The following is a 25,689-nucleotide window of genomic DNA, read 5'->3' as shown; positions in this document are numbered from 1 at the left end:
ACACGGATTCACACACAAGTGCAAGAGGATCTTATTTTACAAAATCGACAGACAGACAGATAGACAGACAGACAGACGGAAACAATAGATCACTTTTTTCGTACTCTGGAGGTCCACGGTGTGTTGTGGCAAGCCATGCAGAAACCGAACGAATACTAAATAATCCAGCGTCGTCAAAGGCTTAATTTTTGCGTAAAGTGTGGTTCCTGCGCGCCCTTGCTATTAATAGAGACTAGGCCAAAAAAATAATAAAAATTCATGATTGATTCCCAGCGGGCGCATAAATAAACATGAATGGTCGCTTCCTCAAACGAACGGAATCGCAAATGCAGATTTATTAATATTTAACAGTCCAGGCGGCGATTTAATATGGTTTCGTTAACGGGAAAGGCGTTGACGAGTATAAATCGCGACATAGTCGAAAAGCATAAATCGCGTATCTCATTTACAATAAGGTCACGTTATTTAAAAAACCGACGTCCCGCCGAATCCCGGCCGGCAATAAAGTAATCGCCTTTAATTGCAGGCGGGCGCCGCCCCGAACCGGGAGACGAAAACGGCGCAAAACTCCTTCCGCGACTTCACTAATTTGAAATCCGAGCCCTCGCGTTAAATTAATGCAACCCTGAAAGCCTTTCCTCGCCGGCTCCTTTTTTAATTCAGAATTCCAGTAAAAATAAAGTGCATATTTATGTTCGCCCCGCCGATTTATAGGTATCGCCGAAAACCCTCTACCGCCGCCAAGGGGGCGAAATAACGGCTTGGCGGCGGCGTTTACCGGTAATTCACAAAGGACTCGACGAGCATTCGAACAAACCGAGCCGAGATTTGCGAAAGCATCGATTTTTCGCGTTATTATGTGGCCCTTCGTGCACGTTCAAATAACGTGCAAGGTCTGTGTTTTGTCGCTGCAGTAAATTATGCATGAATCCTGCAGGAAGCGCGTTTATGCACAGTTTTTGCCGGGCTGAGTTCAGGTGCCGGGGGCTCGACAGGAATTCGGGGTTTTTGCAACTTCGCCGTAATTAAAACGGAGTTGAACTTCAGACCGAGTTTGCGATTATCACGGGGCGACGTATGGAATTGGAGAAAATTAATCGGGGTTTAATTAACATTTTTCAGTATATGGAGTGGAAAAATGTTCGGAATAATAACTACAATCACAGCGGGTTCGTTTTACTGGTTATTTGCGTCAGAGATAAAGAACGTTGGCTGTTAGGTCATTACCTTTTCGCGAACTTGAAACGGAATACTTCACTGAATTTGTTTGGTACAGGACTGTCTTTGTTTAGTTAATGAATAACGCAGGTAATTCGTTGCACAAATAAGGAGATTTCCGAGACTTAGTAACGGCTTACAGGTGATAAATGCGTCGTTCGTCTTTTAAAATTTTCTCCTATATAGTTCGAGTTATATATAAAACTTTCAAATTCAATCAAATCGAGCTATTTTTAGTCATGTGTAAAAAAATTACCAACTACATCTGTAATATTAGATTAATTGGATGCCATGTGCAGGCATCATTTACGTTGTTATATGCTAAGCGACGTACAACTTTGACAAGGTTAAAATTAATTAACTCTTTTTTGTAATCTTTAATAATAATTAATAAGTAACGGAAGAAGAAAATGAGAAATACCATACATAATAGAAAGTGTGGCCACAGTCATCGAGAGAAATAATATGGAAATTATATGGTGAAAAATGTACGTATAGTTCCGGTTCTGAAATTGCGAAAATATCGAAAATCGTACCAAAATTTGCAAACAATCTCGTGAGGTATTTCTGCATTGAAGTTTATGTCGTAAATTGTTGTTGCCATAATGTGCAAATAATCACAAATCCACCGGAAGTCATTTGGTCAGTGTTCCTTATTTAAGAACCAGAACTATAAATTCTAAATTAACTAGTGGGCACGCCATTCTACTATATTCAAGGAAGCTCAATAATGAATATATATGAAGAAATTGAACAACGTCATACACTGCTGAAGACAAATTTCAAGATATAAACCTAATTTTGTTGAAAATTGGGGTATTTTGCATATTTTTGAATGTTTCAAAGGACGATTCTGTAAAAACCAATTGAGTTATCGAAGAAATGAACGCAGATATGACTTCTGCGACCCGAAATCTACAAGAAATTGTTCGGTTTTCAATTTTTGGATTTTTCAACTATTAGATTTTAAAACTTCATTTATTTGATTTTTCAATTTTTCACTTTCTTGATATTTAATTTTCAACTTTTCGATATTCCAATTTTTTGATTTGCAATCCTTCGTTTCGATTTTATTTTCTTCATTTTTAGCATTTTTCCATTTTTCAATGTTCCTAGTTTATATTTTTTTTATTTCAATTACAATTTTTTCAATTTTCCCTTCTTTCAGTTTCTCAATTTTTCATTTTTTTGTTTCCTCAGTTTTACAATTTTTGGATTTTTCAATTTTTCGACTTCTAGATTTTTAATTTTTGTGACTTCAATTTTGATTTGTAATTTTTCTAGTTTTTATTTTAAATATGTAATGTTGTAATGATAATAATTTTGAAAATTTTGCACTTTTTCAATTTCATGATTTTAGAATTTTTCCATTTTTCAGTGGATTTTAATTTTTTCATTTATTCAATTTTTTCAATTTTGTATATTCTTTTACATTTTCTATAATTGGGTTATGTACCTGTAGCAAATAAATAATAATAATTATTATTATTATTAATTTTCGGATTTTTCATTTCATAATTTCTCGACATTTAATTTTTCCATTTTTCGTTCACTACAGATTTTCGATTTTTCGATTTTTCAATTTTTCCATCTTTCTACTTTTCGAATTAAAAAAAAATGGAAAAATTGCAAAATTGTAAAACTGAAAAAACAAAAAAGTATAAAACGAAAACTTTGAAAAATCTAATAGAAATTGGAAATCAAGAACCCAGTAGAATGAAGAAACCAAAAATTAAAAAATCCAAAGATTAAAAATTAAGAAACGTAAAAATCGAAAAAGTGCGAAATCGAATAAACGGAATATGTAAAGATCGTAACATCTAAATATTGAAAATTAAAGAAACCGGAAAATCGGATAACTGAAAATCTTTGGTTTATTCAGTTTTTCAATTTTTCGATTTCAGTTTCCCGAATTTTCAATGTTTCATTTTTCAGTATGCAATTTTTTTTTCAATTTTAATTTTTTCAATTTTTCGATTTTTCAATATTCAGATTTTTTTATAATTTTTTTCCAGTCCCAATGTTTTCAATTTTCTGACTTGCAATGCTCTTTTATGTTTTAATTTTTAGATTTTGCAATTTTTCGATGAGTTTCTCGAGTTTCCAATTTTTAATTTTGTCAATTTTTCGATTTGGAATTGTTCGGTTTTCAATTTTTGGATTCTGGAAAAACCAATGGAGTCATCGAAGAAATGAAAACGGATATGACTTCTGCGGTCCGAAATCTACAAGAAAATGTATTTTGTGAAATTTCGAAAATTTTGTTGAAAATTGGTCGAAAATTGCGGTATTTTGCATATTTTTGAATGTTTCAAATAACGATTCTGGAAAAACCACTGGAGTTATCGAAGAAATGAAAGCGGATATGACTTCTGCGGCCCGAAATCTACAAGAAAATGTATTTTGTGAAATTTCGAAAATTTTGTTGAAAATTGGTCGAAAATTGGAGTATTTTTCATATTTTTGAATGTTTAAAGGACGATTCTTTCGTTTCAAAAATTAAATTTTACACTATGGTAGTACTTGCCAAATAACCTACCCTCTTAACATTTGACAGACTCATTCTGGCAAATGACCTACTCTTTTAAGAAAAGGTACTAGCCCCGCCCACCCACCCTTTATTTTCTTAGAAGAGTAGGTCATCTGCCAAAATCAATCTTATCTTGTCAAGTATGAGAGTGATTTTTGCAGATGACAGATCCTCTAAGAAAATAAGGGTGGGTGGGCGGGGCTAGTACTTGTCAAGGTAAGACTGATTTTGGCAGACAACCCACTCTTGTAAGAAAATAAAGGGTGGGTGGGCGGGGCTAGGACTTTTCAAGATGAGACTAATTTTGGCAAATGACTTATTTTTCCAAAAAAAATAAAGGCTGGTGGGTGGAGCTAGTAATTGCTAAAAATAAAAAAAAAATAAAAATCAAAAAATGACAAATTGAAAAATCAGATAAATGAGAAATCGGAAAATTGTACAACTGTATAATCGGAAAATCAGAAACTAAAATATCTAAAAATTGACAAAAAAAAAAACAAATCTTATAAAACCGAATTCGAAATTCCCGTTTTCATTTTTTTTAGCTTTCAGATTTTTCAACTTTTAAATATTTCATTTGATAGTTTTTTTTTTGACAATTTTGCAGTTTTTAATTCAATCATTTGATTTTTCAAGTTTTAACTTAACAAATTTGGATTTTTTTCATTTCTAATTTTTTTCTTTTCACGATTTGTCATTTTTCGATATTTTACTTTAGTAGTAAGAACAAATTTATTCGAACCGAAATTTTGAAAAATTGAAAAATCCAAAAATACAAAATTAGAAACAAAATTTTCAGATGTTTTAAAGTTACGGTAAACATGGCAAATCGCTGATCAAAACAATTATTTTTTACTCCCTTCCAAAAGCTCGGTGATAAAAAATCAAAAATCGAAAATTAAAAAAAATATATAGGTACATCTATTTCCTCGATTTTTTTTTAAATCAAATAACTGAGAAATCGGAAACCTGCCAGAAATGTAAAACTAAAAAATTGAAAGTTTTTTTCAGTTGCCCAGAGAAATCAAAAAGCGGAAGACAGATCAAAAAATTGAAAATTTAAAAAGCGAAAAATTGAAAAGTTCGAAAGATGAAAAATCGTAAAACTGAAAAATCTAGGGGTACTCGCTACGAGGCTAGTGGGTGGAGCTAGTAATTGCTAAAAATAAAAAAAATAAAAATCAAAAAATGACAAATTGAAAAAATCAGATAAATGAGAAAATATGAAAAAAATTGAAAAAAAAAAACAAATCTTATAAAATCGAATTCGAAATTCCCGTTTTCATTTTTTTTTAGCTTTTAGATTTTTCAACTTTTAAATATTTCACTTGATAATTTTTTTGACAATTTTGTAGTTTTTAATTCCAGTCATTTGATTTTTCAAGTTTTAACTTTACAATTTTGGAATTTTTTGATTTTTAATTTTTCAAGTTCTCATGTTAAAATTTTTCCTTTTTACGATTTGTCATTGTTCGATTTTTTACTAAAAGAACAAATTTATTCGAACCGAAATTTTGAAAAATCGAAAAATCCAAAAATAGAAAATCAGAAACAAAATTTTCAGATGTTTTAAAGTTACGGTAAACATGGCAAATCGCTGATCAAAATAATTATTTTTACTCCGTTCCAAAAGCTCGGTGATAAAAAAATCAAAAATCGAAAATTAAAAAAAAAATACATCTATTTCCTCGATTTTTTTAAAAATTAAATAATTGAGAAATCGGAAAACTGCGTCACAACTGTGAAAATTAAAAAATCGAAAGTTTTTTTCAGTTGACCAGAGAAATCGAAAATCGAAAGACATCAAAATATTGAAAATTTAAAAAGCGAGAAATTGAAAAGTTCGAAAACTGAAAAATCTAGTTGTACTCGCTAAGATAAGACTGATTTTGGCAATGATCTACGCTCTAAGGAAACAAAGGGCGGGTGGGTGGGGCTAACACTTGCCATAGAACCTACCCTCTAAGAAAATAAGGGTGGGTGGGGGCGGGGGTGGTACTTGTTAAAATAAGATTTTGGCAGATGACCCACTCTTCTAAGAAAAGAAAGGGTGGGTGGGCGGGCCTAGTACATTTTCTTAGATGAGTAAGTCATTGGTAGGTTATTTGGCAATTATTAGCAAATTTCGATTCATTTTCGACGATTTTCGAACTTTAACGAAATACTTTTTCTTGTAGATTTCGAGGTCTAAAACTCAAATCCGGCCTCATTTCTTGATAACTTCAACCTTTTTTCCAGAATTAGTAATTTTAAATGAATTAATACAGTGCACTGAAATATCACAATTTTTAATTACCCAAAATTGGTCGAAGGTTATTTCCACAGAACTTCCCTCGTGTCCATGAAGTACAGCACAACTTATCTAATGTTTTTGTGATAACCCATTAACCTCCATAAGTTTAAGCTGCCTCATTTATTAATCCTTCTGAGTCATTCTGTACAAGCAATTTTAAATAACATGTTACAACAACCATAAACGAAATTTAATGGCTTTTGTGTTATCGAGAACCCATTGCATTAACACAAACGCGATATTCGAAGAAATCATTGTTTCTGCTTGTCTGATAATTTGTATAATTTTTTGAAAAGAAAAAAAACTTTATGATTAATATATATTACGCATTCAAGACCAGCATTACGAGAATCATGTTATTTTATAAAATCTGTTTGCCTGTGGTAAACACTCAAGGCGGATTCATAAACCACAAATACAGGAGAACTTTGTAACTGTTTTATTTTTATGTTTTGCAATTAAACCGATTAACGTATTACTATTACGACACGTTTTTGACGTTTCAGTGGAACTATCTCTCTAACCCTAACAGAATCGTAGTCGCAATTATGTGCGGGCGAAATATTCAAAATAAACAGAAAAGGAGAGTGCTGTTGCATATTAATCCTGAAACTTTTAAACTGTTTATGTTACGAAGTGGTTATTTTAAAATATAAAAATGTGAGCACGCGCTCCGAATTGTATTTATGTTATAGTGCGAATTTTGCTTCGTCACGGATTTTTAGTAGCACAAAGTAACGCAATGACTAAAGCATAAAAACTTTATTCAATAGCAGTTCTATAAATCGCCGCGTTAAAAAAACGTTATACCATATACATATAAAAAAGGTCTACCCCCTTCTATTGTCAGATGCGGGCATAATTAAGTCTGTAAAGGGCGACCAAGGACTTTGAGAATTAAAATGCACATGTGGTTTGTAAGAAAGAAAACAGACGCATAATGAACATTAGTACAATCATACAGAGTAGATACAAAGAGTGAACTCTAAAACAGTCATAAACGTGAAGTAACAGCAACGTCGCGTTGTAAATTTCGACCAAGACCAACTTCTCGTTCTGTTGAAAGGAAACCGCTCTGGAGAGGTAGCCGCATCGAAAAATAACCATAACTCGAAACTGTTTACATTACAAGACATTAATGTGTACTTTATAATTCCGGGGCGCGCACATGCAACCGTTTCAAATATGTACAACACTAACAAACAGAGAAAACCTCCTCGGAGTTTATTATTCTACACATTTAACAAAGTGCAGCTGGGGGAAAACAAACGGACCCAACCGAGTCGGCAACATACGCGTTGGTAATACGTCATTGATCCCGCTGACGACTTTGTAACGCGCGCAGACCGAGGAAAAAAGATTCTCAATGTACACTTACCGCATCAAAGCAAGTGATAATTGAACTGTATGGTAAAAACACGAGCAGAAGGGTCAACAAACTCCGGGTTTGAATAGATCCGAATTTAATGGGCGATCGAGAGCAGATGATGCGTCGCAGTCGCGAAAGAAGCGTTACGCAAGCGGTGGTCCCCCTGGCTCCACGTCTGACACGCACGCGATCATACCTGAAGAACGACGAAAGCAGAAGCCGATTTGGCGCGGTTTGGTCTAGTTTGCGCAAACCAAACAAGGATCTGCGGATGCACCGGGGTCAACGCTCTGGGGCATTGTTGCAGTGCGCGAACGGGAGCGGTTGCAGCATCGCATACACACCAATTTTTCGATGGGAAAGTGAAAGGCCGACTCCTCGAAGTCCAGGCTGGCACACCCACCAGCATCAGGGATAATGAAGGAGCGTTCCCATCTCGGCGTTAATCCGGCGGCGGCGCCGCCCACGCTAATTAACGCCAATCGATCTTGTCAAAAATTGAAATTATGTATGCACTAATATGTAGCCGGGATTAACTCTGCAAAAAACGAAACCGATACAATGAGTAATTCGCGGCGAAGTGGCCGTTTACCAGCTTCGAAACGGAATTAATGATGAATATTTTGGGTGGCGTCCAAAACTTTCAAACGTAAATAAACACCGCCAACAAAGGGGGCGAAGGAAGAATGACCTATCGACCCTGGCGGTGGACGGATTTTTGTGCAACGACGGAGTTGTCGGACGCGGATTCCTTCTTCCACGCCGAGGGAAAAAAATCTTGTAACATATACAAAATTGTTTATGTTCCCTTTTCACATGATCTAAAAAAAGCCGTCGCGTTGAAAACATCAGACGCACATGCTTCCAAATTTACTGTCGACGTTACTAAACGAGCACACCAAGAGCGTTCTCCGAATATATTCCAAAACGACCTTGAACTTGATGGCTTCCAGCGTCGCCGATATGGACAGAGCAACAAACTCCACGCGAAAAAAGCTCATCTTCGTCAGAAGTTTTATGGGTGTAGCTATTCTCGGACGCGGCATACGAATCGGATTGATTGCCCACTTTAATCGGTTTCCAATGGCAACAAGCCGAAAACCGAGAGAGCTAATCCAAAGACAAAACGATTTTCCACGAAGCTTCCATCCTAATGAACGTGCAGGCGTCTAAATTTAGTGGTCGGTGTATACAGAATCAAGCACGCAAATTTTCAACGCAAATAAATCAGTTTAATATTCACTGCCAACGTTTCCTCAAAGATAAATAAAATCTGCAAATTTTCCACTTTGCTGGAAAAACTAACGAGCACGTGTACCGTCTACTGTTCCAGGGCACGTGCGCCGTCTTCCCGTGTTCGCCGCAACAATGGACCGAGAAATTTATTGTAAAGTCTGCGACCTGCACAAAATCGACACCAAGGCCGCGAACGTTGCATGAATTTTCCTCTAGGATATATCGCGAACAAAGCTTTCATTGTTCCAGCGGTGCGATCTCGTAGCGAGATAGGCGAGATCCCTGGGCGAGATTCAGCTCAAAGAATGGAAATTATTTCAATATTGCATTATAACAAGCGGCGTTACCGACACCGTTTGTACTTCAACATAATAGGAAATTGTTCCTTCCATAATTAATGTCCGTTCAACTTACTTTCGCCGACTTGAAAACGGTTTCTTGCGATGTATGGCGAAGGTCAATTTTTAATCGGGTCGCTGGCGAAAATCTCGACACACCGCGAAACCACATTTTGACACCGTTTCAAAACACAGACATTTGAAGACCAAATTCAACCTCTATTTACTATCAATCGAACAAAAACAAACACCTACGCGCCCACAATTGTACCCGTACTTAAATCAAGTGCTTTACGAGATCCTCTATACGGCCAAGTTGTTCAGATAAGCATATCTGTATTTCTAAACAAAGCCATGGCGGATTTACTACTTCCGCACTTGGAAGGGGAGACACTCCAGATAAAATTGAAAACGTATCTCATGATTCACAACCTATATACCTCGACGAGCATTCGATTTTTTCTTTTCGGGCGGCTTTCAATTAGCCGTATCTCGGCGAACGCGACAGTCCTCTCATCGATCGTCCGTCCGGAGCCTCCGGGTCGGCCCCTCGCTCCGTCGTTTCCGGCTTGAACTCCTCACGAGTTCTTTGTTGGGTTCGCGTACGTTCTCAAGGTCAACGGCGCACCAAACAAATGAGTATCGCACGGCGGTGGCAGCAGGAGCAACGGCAGCCAGCACCGTCACCTTCAACTCAAGAGATGACGCCGTCGTCGGATGGGTGAACGCACGCTCGGCATCTCGAAATTACAGAGAAAACAACGACGCTGTGTCATTAGGCGCCATTTACATTTCCGCGACTCGGAACGACTAGGCCGAGTTGGGCTGCTCGAAGGGCTTCCGAGTAATTAAGCTAACGCTGGATTCGGGACGGCGGCGTTATCGCAAGTCGAGTGGCTTTCGAAGAAAATGTGGTATCGGCGTCTGTGTACAATCGCACGCAAATGTTTTGAGCCCTATGGGCGGATCGTTTTTGCCGGTCGTCACCGAAGGAGGCGGTACAAATCGTCCAAGGGCAGAATTTGTAGGTAGGCTCAAACTACAACGAAATTTACGTGTTGACCAAATTCTTACTCTGAATTAGTTTTAATTTTATAAATACCCTATCTAAAATGTTCAGAATATGATGAGTCTATACTTGTGATTTACCATTCCATTTATATTTTTTGGATTTGTTTATACATACAGGGTGACTCAAAAAAAATAATGACTGAGTAAATTTATTTTATTGAAGAAATCAAGAATTGCAAAACTGAATACTTTGAAATCTTGTCAATTAGTTGGAACCTGAGCCCAATTTTTTTTGCAATATCTGTGATGTGCCATTAGTTTCCGTAACTTATAAAATTAGAAAAATAACCTATTCTGCTCTAATAAAATTGAGAATATGCTCAAAATCACACTAATATTAGGTCTAATTGTGCCAACCATAGTTATAAAATTCACATTAAATTAAGTCACGGACATTTTTGAAGTGTACTACATTTCTATACCTGTGATTTATCATTGCAGTAATATTTTTTAGATTTACTTATACAGGCTGTCTCAAAAAAAGATCACTTCGATTTTCGATTTTTCGTTTTTTCGACCAACCGTTTCATGTAATTAGATTTTTCAGTTGCCATTTTTCTATCAACTTTTCGATTTTTTTACTTTCCCATTTTCTGATTTTTCAAATTTGCGGTATTTTGAATTTTAGAGTTTTCGGCTTTTCCGTTTTTCGATTTGTTGATTTTTCTGTTGGGCAGTTTTTAGACTTTGCTGCAATTTTTTTGCATTTTTCGATTACATTTTACTTTCCGATTTTTTTGATATTTGAATTTTCGATTTTACGTTTTTAATTCTTCTATTCTCGATTTTTCGATTTTCCATTGATCATTAAATTTTTCGATTTTTCGGTTTTTTTTTTCGACCTTCGATTTTTCAATTTTCGAGTATTCGATTTTCCATTTTCTGATTTTACGATTTTTCGATTTTTCTGTTTGTTTCAGTTTTTATGGTTCTGCGATTTGTTTTATTTTTTAATTTTTCGATTATTTTACTTTCCGATAGTTTGATTTTTGAGTTTTTGGTTTTTTCATTTTTCGATTTGGGATTTTTCAATTTGTGGATGTGTCCGTTTTTTCGATTTTTAGAATATCGATTAATCGAATTTTCGATTTTTGAGCATTTCGATTTTTCCATTTTTAGATATTTTTCGGTTTTTCTGATCGTCAGTTTTAGACTTTGCAATTTTTACTTTTCCACTTGATAAAAAAAAACAAACAAAAAACTAAAAAATCCCAACAACCCCAAAAACATAAAAAAACCGAAGAAAAGTAAAAACCCAAGAAACTCAAGAAATCCAGTTCTATAAATCCAAAAAAAAGGACAAAAAAATTTGAAAAAATACAAAATTCGGAGAAAATAAATCAGTTCTTCTGGAATGAATGCAATCAATAAAAGAATGTGCAAAGACGACTTTTTTTTGTAAATTACTTCTGTCCCTGAGAAGCTAAATCATTAACAAAAAAATGTATTTATCGTCTGACACTAAACTTAAAAAAAAAAATTTTAATGCGAGCACAGCGAGCGCGTTCAGGTTTTATCCATCAAAAAAAATTACCAAAGTTATAAAATTTTCAGGAAAATGGGGCGAGCCGTTCTTGATTTGAACAGTAAAACAGATTATCTTATTATTAAATGTTATTTTACATAGGATTAATTAGGCAAAATTTTGAGATGAGGTCATCAATTTTGATTTTAGTTTCGGATTATTCGATTTTTGAATTTTCGTTTTTTTTTTCATTTTTCGATTTCCGATTTTTTAATTTTTTGATTTTTCGGTTTTTTAATTTGTCGATTCTCGATATTTCGATTTTCGATTTTCCAACCTCCGATTTTTCAATTTCCAGTTTTCGATTTTCCACTTTATGATTTTACGAGTTTTCGATTTTTGAATTGTCGACTTTTGAGTTTTCAATATTATGAATTTTCGAATTTTCTGTTTTCCTATTTTTCGATTTTTGAATTTTCCATTTTTCGGTTTTTTGATTTTTCAATTTTCGATTTTTCAATTTTCGAGTATTCGATTTTCCATTTTCTGATTTTACGATTTTTCGATTGGCGATTTTTCGATTTTTGTTTTTCCGATTTTGTGGTTTTTCGATTTTTCTGTTTGTTTCAGTTTTTATGGTTCTGCGATTTGTTTTATTTTTTCATTTTTCGATTATTTTACTTTCCGATAGTTTGATTTTTGAATTTTTGGTTTTTTCATTTTTCGATTTGGGATTTTTCAATTTGTGGATTTGTGTCCGTTTTTTCGATTTTTAGAATATTGATTAATCGAATTTTCGATTTTTGAGCATTTCGATTTTTCTGTTCGTTAGTTTTAGACTTTGCAATTTTTACTTTTCCACTTGATAAAAAAAAACAAACAAAAAACTAAAAAATCCCAACAACCCCAAAAACATAAAAAAACCGAAGAAAAGTAAAAACCCAAGAAACTCAAGAAATCCAGTTCTATAAATCCAAAAAAAGAACAAAAAAATCTGAAAAAATACAAAATTCGGAGAAAATAAATCAGTTCTTCTGGAATGAATGCAATCAATAAAAGAATGTGCAAAGACGACTTTTTTTTGTAAATTACTTCTGTCCCTGAGAAGCTAAATCATTAACAAAAAAATGTATTTATCGTCTGACACTAAACTTAAAAAAAAAAATTTTAATGCGAGCACAGCGAGCGCGTTCAGGTTTTATCCATCAAAAAAAATTACCAAAGTTATAAAATTTTCAGGAAAATGGGGCGAGCCGTTCTTGATTTGAACAGTAAAACAGATTATCTTATTATTAAATGTTATTTTACATAGGATTAATTAGGCAAAATTTTGAGATGAGGTCATCAATTTTGATTTTAGTTTCGGATTATTCGATTTTTGAATTTTCGTTTTTTTTTTCATTTTTCGATTTCCGATTTTTTAATTTTTTGATTTTTCGGTTTTTTAATTTGTCGATTCTCGATATTTCGATTTTCGATTTTCCAACCTCCGATTTTTCAATTTCCAGTTTTCGATTTTCCACTTTATGATTTTACGAGTTTTCGATTTTTGAATTGTCGACTTTTGAGTTTTCAATATTATGAATTTTCGAATTTTCTGTTTTCCTATTTTTCGATTTTTGAATTTTCCATTTTTCGGTTTTTTGATTTTTCAATTTTCGATTTTTCAATTTTCGAGTATTCGATTTTCCATTTTCTGATTTTACGATTTTTCGATTGGCGATTTTTCGATTTTCGTTTTTCCGATTTTGTGGTTTTTCGATTTTTCTGTTTGTTTCAGTTTTTATGGTTCTGCGATTTGTTTTATTTTTTCATTTTTCGGTTATTTTACTTTCCGATAGATTGATTTTCGAATTTTTGGTTTTTTCATTTTTCGATTTGGGATTTTTCAATTTGTGGATTTGTGTCCGTTTTTTCGATTTTTAGAATATTGATTAATCGAATTTTCGATTTTTGAGCATTTCGATTTTTCCATTTTTAGATATTTTTCGATTTTTCTGTTCGTCAGTTTTAGACTTTGCAATTTTTACTTTTCCACTTGATAAAAAAAAAACAAACAAAAAACTAAAAAATCCCAACAACCCCAAAAACATAAAAAAACCGAAGAAAAGTAAAAACCCAAGAAACTCAAGAAATCCAGTTCTATAAATCCAAAAAAAGGACAAAAAAATCTGAAAAAATACAAAATTCGGAGAAAATAAATCAGTTCTTCTGGAATGAATGCAATCAATAAAAGAATGTGCAAAGACGACTTTTTTTTGTAAATTACTTCTGTTCCTGAGAAGCTAAATCATTAACAAAAAAATGTATTTATCGTCTGACACTAAACTTAAAAAAAAAAATTTTAATGCGAGCACAGCGAGCGCGTTTTATCCATCAAAAAAAATTACCAAAGTTATAAAATTTTCAGGAAAATGGGGCGAGCCGTTCTTGATTTGAACAGTAAAACAGATTATCTTATTATTAAATGTTATTTTACATAGGATTAATTAGGCAAAATTTTGAGATGACGTCATCAATTTTGATTTTAGTTTCGGATGATTCGATTTTTGAATTTTCGTTTTTTTTTCATTTTTCGATTTCCGATTTTTTAATTTTTCGATTTTTCGGTTTTTTAATTTGTCGATTCTCGATATTTCGATTTTCGATTTTCCAACCTCCGATTTTTCAATTTCCAGTTTTCGATTTTCCACTTTATGATTTTACGAGTTTTCGATTTTTCTGTTCGTCACTTTTTAGGCTTTGAAATTTGTTTACTTTTCGATTTTTGAATTGTCGACTTTTAGAGTTTTCACTTTTCAATATTATGAATTTTCGAATTTTCTGTTTTCCTATTTTTCGATTTTTGAATTTTCCATTTTTCGGTTTTTTGATTTTTCAATTTTCGATTTTTCAATTTTCGAGTATTCGATTTTCCATTTTCGAGATTTTACGATTTTTCGATTGGCGATTTTTCGATTTTCGTTTTTCCGATTTTGTGGTTTTTCGATTTTTCTGTTTGTTTCAGTTTTTATGGTTCTGCGATTTGTTTTATTTTTTCATTTTAAGATTATTTTACTTTCCGATAGTTTGATTTTTGAATTTTTGGTTTTTTCATTTTTCGATTTGGGATTTTTCAATTTGTGGATGTGTCCGTTTTTTCGATTTTTAGAATATTGATTAATCGAATTTTCGATTTTTGAGCATTTCGATTTTTCCATTTTTAGATATTTTTCGGTTTTTCTGTTCGTCAGTTTTAGACTTTGCAATTTTTACTTTTCCACTTGATAAAAAAAAAACAAACAAAAAACTAAAAAATCCCAACAACCCCAAAAACATAAAAAAACCGAAGAAAAGTAAAAACCCAAGAAACTCAAGAAATCCAGTTCTATAAATCCAAAAAAAGAACAAAAAAATCTGAAAAAATACAAAATTCGGAGAAAATAAATCAGTTCTTCTGGAATGAATGCAATCAATAAAAGAATGTGCAAAGACGACTTTTTTTTGTAAATTACTTCTGTCCCTGAGAAGCTAAATCATTAACAAAAAAATGTATTTATCGTCTGACACTAAACTTAAAAAAAAAAATTTTAATGCGAGCACAGCGAGCGCGTTCAGGTTTTATCCATCAAAAAAAAATTACCAAAGTTATAAAATTTTCAGGAAAATGGGGCGAGCCGTTCTTGATTTGAACAGTAAAACAGATTATCTTATTATTAAATGTTATTTTACATAGGATTAATTAGGCAAAATTTTGAGATGGCGTCATCAATTTTGATTTTAGTTTCGGATTATTCGATTTTTGAATTTTGTTTTTTTTTATTTTTCGATTTCCGATTTTTTAATTTGTCGATTCTCGATATTTCAATTTCGGATTTCCAACCTCCGATTTTTCAATTTCCAGTTTTCGATTTTCCACTTTATGATTTTACGAGCTTTCGATTTTTCTGTTCGTCACTTTTTAGGCTTTGAAATTTGTTTACTTTTTGAATTTTCCATTTTTCGGTTTTTTGATTTTTCAATTTTCGGTTTTTCAATCTTGCAAATTTCCGATTTTTCAGATTTGTGAATTTCCGGTTATTCGATCGACCTACGTATTATATTCATTGAATTTTCGATTTTCGGTTTTTCCATTTTTAGATTTTCGATTTTTCAGTTTTGTATTTTCAGATTTTCTGTTTTTCGCATATCTGATTCATCAAATTTTCGATTGTTCAGTTTTCCATTCTTCAGCTTTTAGACTTCAATTTTTTTACTTTTCGATCTTCCGAATTTTCGAGTTTCAATTTTCAGATTTTTGGATTTTCCTTTTTAAATCTTTGAACTTTTCGGTTTTGAAGTTTCGAATTTTTGATTTTTAATTTTTCCATTCTTCGGTTTTTAGACTTCAATTTTCTTTCTCTTAAATTTTTCGATATTCTATTTTCCGCTTTTCAGAATTTTCGATTTTCAGTTTTCAGACTTTCGACCATTAGAATTTTGGATATTTCGGTTTTATGATTTTTCGATTTTTAGAAAATTTGAGTAGTCGAATTTTCGATTTTTCAATTCAGCGATTTTTCCATGTTCAATTTTTCAATTTAAATTTTTCGATTTTCAATTTGTCCATTGACGATTTTTAGAATTTTCGGTTTTTCAATTTTTCCATTCTCACCTTTTAGACTTTAGACAAGTTTCTTTATTCAGATTTTCGATTTTCCACTTTTGCGATTTTAGATTTTTCGAATTTTTGCTTTTTCGATTTTTCTGTTCGTTTCAGTTTTTAGGCTTTGCAATTTTTTCTACTTTATATATTTTGATCATTTTAATTTCCGATTTTTTTTTATTTTTTTAATTTTCAGTATTACAAATTTTTGACTTTTCGATTTTTTGGTTTTTCCGTTTTTCAATTTTCGATTTTTCGATTTTTGAGGTTTGTGAATTTCCACTTTTCGATCGACTTCGGTATTTGATTCATTGAATTTTCGATTTTTTGGTTATCCATTTTTAGATTTTCGATTTTTACGATTTGTATTTTTCGATTTTCTGTTTTTTGCATTAGTGAATTTCAGTTTTTCCGATTTTCGATTTGCATCTACAATATTTCAAAGCATTCAGTTTTGCTATTCTTGATTCCTTCAATAAAACAAATTGACTCAGTCATTAACTTTTTTGAGACACCCTGTATAACCAAATCTAAAAAAATATTAATGCAGTGATAAATCACAAGTATAAAAACTCATCATATTTTCTACATTTAAGGTAGGATTTATTCTGCAAAATTTTGAGGTGACGTCATAAATTTTTTAGAGGGGATAAGCAAATATATTTTAATAAAAAATGTATCATGTTTATCATGACTTTAAAACATCTGCAAGATTTCAAAGTATTCGATTTTGCAAATTCAAAATTAAATTGCAAAATATTGTTTTATAATTTTGATTTTTTTCCAAAAATCTGGACGTTTCGGATAAAAATTCAACACGGAGTCATAAACTACATTTACTATGCATAAATTTGAAGTGACGTCATCACATTATTGGTGGGGATGATTAGACAAATTTGATAATTTTGCGACCTTTATGAAAAAAATATCAGTTAACAAAAATGGCACGTTTTTATTATTATGTCAGTTACATGTCACTCAACGACAATATCGTTTTTTTTTTTATTTATTTATTAGGAACATTTAATAGGAATTTTATTTGAAAAAGTGATGAAATTTTTTATACGGAACAATTGATCGAAAGATGTTAGAAAGCAAAATAATTCATGTCCGGACTATCGTTACTCACGAACGAAAGTGACTATTATTTTATTGGAGCCATAAATATTTCTTACCAAATGTAACCACTGTCCGTCCCGTTATTGTCAATAAAATTTTATGGAGTAAAATGTAAATTTCGTTGTAGTTTGAGCCTACCTACAAAAACGATCCGCCCATAGGCTCAAAACATTTGCGTGCGATTGTACCTGAAGTCCGTCTTGAAAGTAGAAAAACCGTCAGCGGTAGTAAAGTTTCCGCGTAATTAAGCCATGGCATAACGCGAATGCAGAATTTTCGCGGTGATCTCGCATCTGAATGCGCAGAGGCTCACGTTCCTACGTGCAAATAGAATTCGCTACATTTTTCCGCAGTCTAACGATCCTTTGTTTAAGCGTTCACTTAGTCCACGGTGCCGCAGGATTCTCATGCCCGACGTTCCACTCGGCCGACCACGATCCGTACACAAGGCTGCGGGGACATTCTCCTCCTTCTCCTCCGCCGCGCTACACTTGAACCGTTGAACCCAAATGGTACAAAACGGCCGAAGGCGATGGCGCATTCATCACATGAATGACAGGCGCGAATTAGCATCCGAACCATTCATGAAATTCGATTAAAACAATGCAGCGTTCTATCGTCGCGCGACCAACAAAGGTCGGGGCGTTTAGGAAACGCAATTATTAATGGCTGCTATTTGTCGGGCCGAAGCGACTTATTAAATCCGCCGGGTTCTATCCACTACAAGAAATTATTTCCCCTTTTACAACATAAATTGGACGTAACCGCACATTGATCCGTAGATATTTAAATTCCTGACCGTCGTTCCTCGCGCCAGACGATAAAAACGTCTTTATCCCGACGATGGGAGAAATTTATTTGATTAAGCTTCTTCAAAGCGCTCGGCTCGACGAAAAATCAAGCGTAAAACCCCCCGGCGCAAACTTGTGATCCTTGAGTTTGCCTTTTTTCAATTCGGCCAATCACGACGCTCCTCATCAATGACTCACCGAGGACGAACACGGGGCTAATAATCCGCGGAATCCGGTGTCAAACTTCCGAAGGATTCCGGCCTTTATTAAAACCCAGAACCTGGCGAAATTGCGCCCATGTTTCCGAACCGAATGCTGAATTATCTTGGCGGATGTCCCTGTCGTTTATATTCATAAACACATCCTCCGTCGCACGTCGGATCAACCGAAGGCTTTGCCACGGCTTACATCATTGATTGTGTTGTGCGAGGATTCGGATCCGCAAAGCAACAGGGACGAAAGCGGCTCAATAATTGGACGTCCTCTTCAAACGAAGGCGAAAACGGCTAGAGAGCGTGGAATTCGTGCGCGAAGCCAAAACCAAGACCTTCTAACGCGAAGACGATTCGGGACACTAATCAGTCCTCGAGCTTTTTCATGTTGTAACAGCATAATGCGAATGTATGATCGATCCCGTAACGAGATTACAGGCTTTACTTTCAGTCCGTGATGAGCTAATTACGGCAAATGAGTCGTGACTCGGACCGAGCCATCTTCAAGTCGCCGTTTTTCAACCAGGTCCAGGTATGTAAGTATCTATGCGTGCACAGGTAAATCAGGTTCGCGTTTACAAGGTCGCATAAGCGAGGACAATAATCATGGGACGTTTACCCGGCTTTGGCACATTGATCCGCATTTATATTATACTGACCGGTCTCGGCCAGCTTTTTGCCGACCATCATCGTCGACCAACGGTCGCCGAGCGCCTTCACTTTCATGCACACTGCCTGATGGATGTTGTTATTATGGCTGTCGACGATTTGGGATTTTTTCCCCGCCATCGCCTAACCGGAGAACAACGAAGGTCGTACTTTAACCCGGCGACGAGGAGGTGGCCACATCTGGCCCGCGAAAAGTTCAGTTTTGTTAACCTTTTGCCGGCTGCACGGCCATACCATGAGATCATTCCCGCTCGAAACGACATGTGGCGCCTCGGGGAAACACGGACATACCTGCAAAAAAAGAAAAACTGTCAAAATGGAGTCATACAATGTAACACGAATACTTAGATTAAGGGGACTCACTAGACGAGGTATAACATTTTTTTGGTTTTTTGTATGAAAAAATTATATTAATATAGATGTAGCACACATCAAAGTGCAGCTTTTTTCTTATTCTAGAGCGCAGAAACCAGTTCAATCAATTAAAAAAATATGGCTGAGAAATATCGTAAAAAAAGCAGCCCCGTAGCTACTAGCAGTTATGGTTGCCCCCCCTGGAAGACTCATATATTATAAATTTCAAATTAGTAATAAAATTTCAATATAATGCCGATTGCCGAAGCATATTAACTGGCCCCACCTTTATTTTCTTACAGGGTATATTATTTGGCAATATCACCCTACCGTTGATGTTGACCGTATAAAAAAATGAACATGTCACATTTTATTCCATAGCCTACTATGTACTTGAGAAAAGTCAAAAATATTATATGGATTTTCTAAAAATTGAGCTTTTATTGAAATGGACAAAAAATCGACAAAAAATTCTGAGATGTAGATTTCGATGAGCTTAATCAAAAAACATAAGGTCCTGATGGTCCCAGACCAAGATTTTTCAAAAATTCGCTTCCAAAGTCGACATTTCAAACTTTCTCAAAAATTACATTTCTTTTGGCGGCTCTGGAAAAATTGTACGAATTTTCGAAAAAATAAAACCAAAAAAAAAACATTTGGAGATCGAAATCAATAAAAAGATCCCTTCTGCTAGTTTTCGAAAATGCGTGGGAAAAGTCAAATTTTTTTTATAGATTTTCAAAAATTGAGCTTTTGTTGAAATTGGCTGAAAATCTACAAAAAATTCTGAGATGTAGATCTCGACGAGTTTAGTCAAAAAACATAAGGTCTTGCTGCTATTCGGTTTCCAAGTCGACTTTTTAAAATTTCTCAAAAATTATACTCCTATTTCTTTTGACGATTCTAGAAAAATTTTACAAATTTTCGATCAAATAAAACCAAAAACAACATCTGAAGATTGAAATAAATAAAAGAATGACTTTCGGTAATTTTTGGAAATGCTTAAGAAAAGTCAAAATTTATTTAGTTTTCAAAAATTGAGCTTTTGTTAGAGTTGACAAAAAATTCTAAAATATAGATCTCGATGAGCTTAATCGAAAAACATGTTCATGCTCCCGGAGCAAAATTTACGAAATATTGGGTTTCTACCTAAAATTTCTAAAAAATCTCAAAAGTGACTTAAAAAAAAGTTATTTCTTTATGCGATTGTGGAAAAATTCGACGAAATATCAAAAAAATAAAACCAAAAATAACATCTGTAGATCGAAATCAATAAAGAGATCCCTTTTGCTAATTTTCGAAGATGCTGGGGAAAGTCAAAAAATGTATATGGATTTTCAAAAATTGAGCTTTTGTTGAAATTAACAAAAAATCAACAAAAAATTCCGAGATGTAGATCTCGATGAGCTTAATCCAAAAACATAAGGTCTTGATGGTCCCAGATCAAGATTTTCGAAAAATTCGGTTTCAAAGTCGACATTTCAAAATTTCTCAAAAATTACATTTCTTTTGGCGGCTTTGGAAAAATTGTACAAATTTTCGAGAAAATAAAACCAAAAACAACATTTGGAGATCGAAATCGATAGAGATCCCTTTTGCTAATTTTCGAAAACGGTTGGGAAAAGTCATAAACATTTTATAGATTTTCAAAAATTTAGCTTTTGTTGAAGTTGACTAAAAATCCACAAAAAAATCTGAAATGTTGATCTCGACGAGCTCAATCAAAAAACACAAGGTCTAGATCAGTGGTTCGCAAACTTTTATTATTGATGGCACCCTAAAATATTAAACAAAATTTGACGGCACCCCTCCAGGAACAGTTTTAATTGTAACTAATTTATTATCAAAAACACTTTATCACATGATTGTATAATATGTAATTGATGTTAAGATTGTTTTATAAATATTTTTTCCATAATTTAAGCTTGTCTTTTAAAGCCAACATTTTTTCACTGGAGGTTAAAATATTTTCATTTCTACTTTGCATACTTGAATTTACATATTTTATTTAAGTGTTCAAAAATATTAGTTAAATATGCTAGTTTTGCATACCAAACGTGGTCTTGAAGGTCAAAAAATTGTTCAATATTTTCTGATTCAAAAAACGTTTATATCTTTTTTCTTAATTCCCAAAATCGAGAAAGAACACGGCCTTTAGATAGGCATTTTACTTCAGTATGGAGAAAATTGACATGTTCAGAACACATTTTCCATTACTGAACAGTTGTACCATATTAATAAAATCAGATCATCAATTATTATTTTTTAAATTTGGTTGTGTGCTTATATTTATTAAAATCATTATAAAATTTTCACGGCACCCTCTTGAGGGTTCCGCGGCACCCCAGTGTGCCGCGGCACCCAGTTTGCGAACCACTGGTCTAGATGGTCCCAGATCAAGATTTTCAAAACATTCGGTTTCAAAGTTCAAAAATTACATTTCATTTGGCGATTGCTAAAAAATGTTACGACTTTTCAACCAAACAAAACCAAAAACAACATCTGGAGATCGAAATCAATAAAGGAATCCCTTTTGGTAATCTCGAACGTGCTTGAAAAAAGTCAAAAATTTGATACGGGTTCTCAAAAATTGACATATTTCCGTGATTTTTCAATTAGTCGAATTTTTAAATTTTAGATTTTTTGTTTTCTTTGATGTTTTGAGTTCTCGATCATTCGATTTTCTGAGTTTTCAGGCTTGGATTTTTTTTGTTGTTCAATTCTTGTATTTTTAAAATTTTTGTTTTTTAAATTTTCCCATTTATCAACTTACTGGGATTTCAATGTTTAGATTTTTTGATTGTTCAATTTCTCGATTTTTTAAATTTTTAGTTTTTGATACGATTTTTTTTTTCAAAAATTTTCAGTTTTTTAATTTATTAACTTTACGATACTTCAGTTTTGCTCGATTTCGATTTCTCAATTTCGATTGGGATTTTTCAATTTATCGATTCTTCGATTTCTCGATTCTTCATATTTTCGGTTTCTCGAATTTCTTCATTTCTCGATTTCTCAATTTTCCGATGTTCCAGTTTTACGATTTTTAAATTTTTTTATTTTTTAGTTTTCTATTTTCGACGTTTCTAAATTTTTCGATTAACTGATTTTTTTATTTTCACATTTCTCTATTTCTCGATTTTTCAATTCTTTCTTCAATTGTGATTTTTCAGTTTTTCGATTTCTGAATTTTTCAATGTCTCAGTTTTGGATTTTTTCACTTTTCCGATTCTTCAATTTTCTTTCCATTTTTCAGTTTTTCAAGATTTCAGTTTTGAATTTTTCCACTTTTTCGATTTTTCAATTTTCCTTTCATTTTTCAGTGTTTCTTTCAGTATTTCAGTTCTGGGATTTTGCAATGTTTCGGTTCTTCAATTTTTCCATTTTTTGATGTTTCGATTTCTCGGTTTTTCAATTTTTCGATAGGTATTTTAATTTTTCAATTTTTAATTTCTACATTTTCCGTTAATTTTTTTGTTTTCCTTGATGTTTTGATTTGTCGATTATTCAATTTTTCAAGTTCTCGGTTTAGATTTTTTGATTTTCCAATTCTTCGATTTTTAAATTGTTTAATTTTTAGATTGTTCAATTTCTCGATTTTTAGATTTTTCAATGTTTCAGTTTGGGATTTTTTCACTGTTTCGATTCTTTAATTTTCCTTCCAATTTTAGGTTTTTCAATATTTCAACTTTGGAATTTTGCAATATTTCGTTTCTTCAATTTTTCAAATTTTTGATATTGTGTTTTCTCGGTTTTTAAATTTTTCGATATTTTAATTTTTCACTTTTTAAAGTTTTAGGTTTTTAGATTTCTCACTATCTCGACTTTTCGATTTTTCAGTTCCATGATTTTTCAATTTGTCGAATTTTTAAATTTTAGAATTTTTGTTTTCTTTGATATTTTGAGTTCTCGAACATTCGATTTTCTGAGTTTTCAGGCTTGGATTTTTTTTGTTGTTCAATTCTTGTATTTTTAAAATTTTTGTTTTTTAAATTTTCCCATTTATCAACTTACTGGGATTTCAATGTTTAGATTTTTTGATTGTCCAATTTCTCGATTTTTTTGAATTTTTAGTTTTTGATACGATTTTTTTTTTTCAAAAATTTTCAGTTTTTTAATTTATTAACTTTACGATACTTCAGTTTTGCTCGATTTCGATTTCTCAATTTCGATTGGGATTTTTCAATTTTTGATGTTTCGATTTCTCGGTTTTTCAATTTTTCCATAGATATTTTAATATTTCAATTTTTAAGTTCTAGATTTTCCGTTAAGTTTTTTGATTTCCTTGATGTTTTGATTTCTCGATTACTCGGTTTAGATTTTTTGGTTGTCCGATTCTTCGATTTTTAAATTGTTTAATTTTTAGTTTGTTCAATTTCTCGATTTTTAGATTTTTCAATTTTTCGGTTTACCGATTTTTTTTCATTTAAAATGTTTCAATTTTTCAATTATTAACTTTTCGATTTTTCAATTTTGGTCTAATTTGATTTCTTAATTTTTTTATTTTTTGACTCCTCTACTGTTGATGTTTTGATTTTTCGACTTTTTGGCTTTTCGAGTGTTCAATTTTTTGATTTTTGAATTTTAGATTTTTGTTTTTTTGATTTTTTTGGTGTTTCGATCGCCCAATTCTTCAATTTTTCGATATTTTAATTTTTCAATTTTTCGAATTTTTAAATTTTTGATTTTTCTCTTCTTTTATTTCACAATTTTTGGATTTTTTAAATTTTACATTTTTCGATTTTACTATTTTTTGATGCTTGGATTTCTCAATTTTTCAAGTTTTCAATACTCAATTTTTCAGCATTTAAATATTGAGAACTTTTCAATTTCTGGATTTTCAATTTTTTTTCGATTTTTAAAGTTTTTGATTTTTCGACTTGTTGTCTATTTTAAGTATATTTCATTTTTCAATTTGCGCCTTCTGCGGGAGTATTATTTGTTGTGCTGCACTTGACGGGCGAGGGAAGTTCTGTCGAAATAACCTTCGACCAATTTTTATACTTAGCACGTACGGTTCTTACTAAGCATTCCTTATTTAACCGAACAGTTATTAATTTAACTAAGCAGCTATTATTTCACCAAGCATGTTATTTTTACTGAAAATTTATTTTTTAACTGGGCTTTTATTATATAACTTAGCATTTATCATTTTTACCGAGCAAAAATACAGAGCGTCTCAGACTAGACGGTTCGTTCGTTATCGCAGTTGGTTTAGTGATACGATTTTTATGGTAAGAGAGCAAACACAATTGGTAAATACGAATGCGTTAGTTTTCTCGATGTTCGAGAAGAAACCAGCCAATTTGGGTGCGTTAGGGCAAGCCACCGAGGAACGCCTCGCCGGTTCTTCTTTCCACATATCGAAACAACAAATGTAAACAACGACATACTTGAAACTCGCATCCGACAAGTGTTCTCTTGGAATTCGACAAGCTGATTATCAATATTTACTTTAAACAATGCTTGGGAAACTATCGCCATGCGAATTTCTCCATTTTCCACCGTTTCGTTTTATTGGTCATTGCGCGCGCGTTTTATAGTGATTAAACACAATATAATTTTTGCTTTACGAGCAATTTAAGAATTCGTTACGTCTGTGATTAAGTCGCAACAGTACGAAATAAGATTGTCGGACGTCACCGACGAGGAAAAATCTAATAAAATCGGGCGATTAATCGAATTTCGTCGCTCGCTGTTTTTCTTCCGTGCTAATTAAGGCTCTGCTCTGGTTTCGAATCGAAATTAGCATCGACGTTTCCGGTCGATCGTGGAATCCGCGATGCGACTGCTTCGAGAGATAGGGATTTTATCGATGCTACAATGATTAATTAACAAAGTGGAACGCTCCAATCAGTGCAATTGTTCATTCCAACTAGTTCGGATGACTTTAATCGATAAACTAACACCTCTGAACGATAATACTAATGGCTTCCTTTGTCGTAAGTTACGCACATCAAGCAACGCAATTTTGCGGATTCGTCTCGTTCTGATTGTTTTATTGTGGGTGGAGATTAAAATCTTGACTTTATGTCAAGTTTTACGACGGGGGTTCTGACCACCCAGGACCCGAGGAGCCTAAACACAACGAATTATTGCGGGAGACAACGTGAAGAAAGCTGCTGCATCCACTACACAATCTGATTGCATTCACTTTAGTGCAGAAGGATCAGACACTTGATCGATATCAGTAGTGAGTGCATTACAGATGTAACGACACGACGTTAATTGAACAAGCCGTTTCCAACATCGTTAAAAAGCTTTCTGATTGTCCAGGAAGTTAGGATCTGCGTTCACTCCGCCCCATTTTCACGCTCCTTCCTGACTTTTGTAGGTAAGCAGAAGAAAAATGTTGCTTCTCCGGTGGGAATCGAACCGCACGTTTGCCGCTTGCCGGGCGGGT

General features: G+C 33.2%; 1 protein-coding gene across 3 annotated transcripts in view; it reads right to left on the bottom strand.

Moving 5' to 3' along the window:
- LOC135141018 (brain tumor protein) overlaps positions 1 to 25,689 on the bottom strand; it is a 110,508-nt gene that overhangs the window by 65,594 nt on the left and 19,225 nt on the right. The window contains exon 1 of one of the 3 annotated variants that reach the window (XM_064071808.1): positions 9,061 to 9,229. The exons of 1 other annotated variant lie outside the window; for it this stretch is intronic. The gene's annotated coding sequence lies outside the window, so the exon portion shown is untranslated. Of the gene's footprint in view, positions 1 to 7,754; positions 7,962 to 9,060; positions 9,230 to 25,689 lie in introns of those variants that run through there. One more of the 3 variants, XM_064071809.1, reaches the window with a different exon arrangement.

Source organism: Zophobas morio, unplaced genomic scaffold, assembly GCF_036711695.1.
Source record: "Zophobas morio isolate AGI-343-1 ecotype UQ-CSIRO unplaced genomic scaffold, CSIRO_AGI_Zmor_V1 ptg000041l, whole genome shotgun sequence".
In the NCBI taxonomy this organism is placed as follows: Eukaryota; Metazoa; Arthropoda; class Insecta; order Coleoptera; family Tenebrionidae; genus Zophobas; species Zophobas morio.
The sequence above is the reverse complement of the archived record's forward strand: the minus strand, read 5'-3'. Positions and strand labels throughout refer to the sequence as shown.